Here is a 2,823-nt window from a genome sequence, read left to right on the forward strand (position 1 = left end):
AACAAGCTCTCCTCACTCCGGAGGCTGCAGGGAAATGACGAGGCTGAACAAGATGCAGTAAGCAGTGGATACGCACGTGGAAGCTTTAAGCTTTTTCTCTTCAGCTTCTGCTTTGACTTCTTACACAACATCTCCATGAGCTTTTGAAGGAAATGATGTTGGTTTATATTGTTATTTTTTCCTCCATAGAGAGCAGAATGAAAATCCATTAACAAACTGCCTTACTGCCCTGCAGAAGCACGCTGGCACTTTGCAGTAGCCTGCCAATGGATCCTGTGTGGTAAAGTGGGACTTTACCAGGTGCTGTTGAACTCTTCCAGACAAAAGAATGCCAGAGCAGCCTGCAGCGAGAGCAAAGGCTGACCTACACTCCACAGAACTTCAAAACCCACAGCCAAGGACCTCCAGCCCCACCGCTGCTTGCCAGCCACCGCCCTGCAGCACAGAAAAGCCCTACCAGTGCCAGGCCCACTAGAAGCACACACACACTCCCAGTCGTTCAGAAATAAACCAAAACCACAATTTGTGTAATTTCCAAATGGACCATTATGCTGGGAGCTGCTGTGGTGGTCCCTAACACTTACCCTCAACTGCTGCTTTGCACATCCAAAAACATTTCCTAAGGTCCACGTGAAGGAACACAGTTCCACAGCATGGTGCCTGATCAAAGACCTGTTCATGTGTGCTCCGTAGGAGCTGCTTGCTTGGAAAATCCATGGGGGTGCACAGGGGCTTATGACTATGGGTCTTAAAAACAGACTGATGAATGGAAATAAAGAGAGATTGAATGCTCATGTGTACCTGGTGAAATCTCTGGGACTGCTCTTCACTCACCAAAGACCAGACTGAAAAAGTTATCTGGGCATTCAGAGGTTATGTGAGATTTAAGGGCAGGCCTTGGTCTACATAGAATCATAGAATCATAGAATATCCTGAGTTGGAAGGGACCCTTAAGGATCATCAAGTCCAACTCTCGACACCGCACAGGTCTACCCAAAAGTTCAGACCATGTGCCTAAGTGCACAGTCCAATCTCTTCTTAAATTCAGACAGGCTCGGTGCAGTGACCACTTCCCTGGGGAGCCTGTTCCAGTGTGCAACCACCCTCTCTGTGAAGAACCCCCTCCTGACGTCCAGCCTAAATTTCCCCTGCCTCAGCTTAACCCCGTTCCCGCGGGTCCTGTCACTAGTGTTAATGGAGAAAAGGTCTCCTGCCTCTTGACAACCCCTTACGAGGAAGTTGTAGACTGCGATGAGGTCTCCCCTCAGCCTCCTCTTCTCCAGGCTGAACAGGCCCAGTGACCTCAGCCGTTCCTCGTACGTCTTCCCCTCAAGGCCTTTCACCATCTTCGTAGCCCTCCTCTGGACACTTTCCAACAGTTTCATGTCCTTTTTATACTGTGGTGCCCAGAACTGCACACAGTACTCGAGGTGAGGCCGCACCAGCGCAGAGTAGAGCGGGACAATCACCTCCCTTGACCTACTAGCGATGCCGTGCTTGATGCACCCCAGGATACGATTGGCCCTCCTGGCTGCCAGGGCACACTGCTGGCTCATATTCAACTTGCTGTCTATCACGACCCCCAGATCCCTCTCTTCTAGGCTGAAAGGCATCATTTTTCTGTTGTCAGGAGCTTTCATAACCTTTAGCCAAGGCCAAAGTAGCATGGTACAAAATTCGCCTACATTATTGCTTTGGTTCATCTATAAATCAATCCTAGAAGCAGTGTGGATTTAGGATCAGACCATATAAATGTTTTGGGTTTTTTGTTTGTTTTGTCATGCTCTAGATAAGTACACTCCCCCAAGACAGGACCAGTGATGAGAGCTAGAAACGCTGACTACATGTATCTCATTCGCCTTCTAATTCACCATTCAGGCAATGAAAGGACCTCCCTCTGAAACTAAAAGTGAGAACGATTGCGTGAGCATGAACTTTGTCCAATGAGTGCTTTTACTCAGGCCTGTGTCAACAGAAATATGCCATGAGAAATAACAGCTGGATAAATTAGGCTCCAATAAGGTTAATTATTATTCTCACTCCATTTTGCACCAAGAGATCTATGGGAGATGCATGCTAAGGTCTGGCCCTTTCAAATTATAAAAAAAAATCTCAAAGCTGCTCCCTAGTTTTTGACAGCGTGGGGACAAGGAATGATGTACTTCATGAGCAAACCCATGACCTGGACATTTTTTGGGGGCACAATAGCTAAAACCCTGTTTTAGTTACTAAGCCTCCACTGAGTGGTGACTCTGCAGGTCTCCCTCTGAGATATAAATGCTCAGTCCCGTAGGTACTACACACAGCTGTGGACTGAAAGAGAAGTTGATGTGATTTCTTGCTGAACAGGGCAGATTACCTGAGTACATGATCAGCACGAACAGGAATCAAGCCCACTTTCTCCAGCTCTTAAAAATGAGGCCCTCTGTGTCCTTTCCTAGCACCACTCAGCTCTAACACTGCAGATAAAGGTAAGAAATCCCACAAGGAGCAACAGCAAAAGCATTCCTGTTTTATGGGTCTCAACCGCACAAAGATTTTAGTGCACAGTTCACAAACTCAGGCACCTCGCTCCTGTTTGCTCTAGTTCCTTTTCTGTACCTTTAGAGGCAGTTACCTTTGATGATGTCTCATGCTGTAAGCACAAAAATGGCCAGAAGCACACAGTTCAGGTTCCTTTTCCACGTTGTCATCTTCTTTTGTGATTTAAAAAATCCACACACTGCAGAAGAAGCCAGCACATGGTCCCCTAGCAGCACAAATTACCCCAGCATAAAACAAACAATATTATAAACCTCTCTGTGGGAAAAAATAAACAACCAA

This window comes from Aythya fuligula, chromosome 18 (genome assembly GCF_009819795.1).
Source record: "Aythya fuligula isolate bAytFul2 chromosome 18, bAytFul2.pri, whole genome shotgun sequence".
Lineage (NCBI taxonomy): Eukaryota > Metazoa > Chordata > Aves > Anseriformes > Anatidae > Aythya > Aythya fuligula.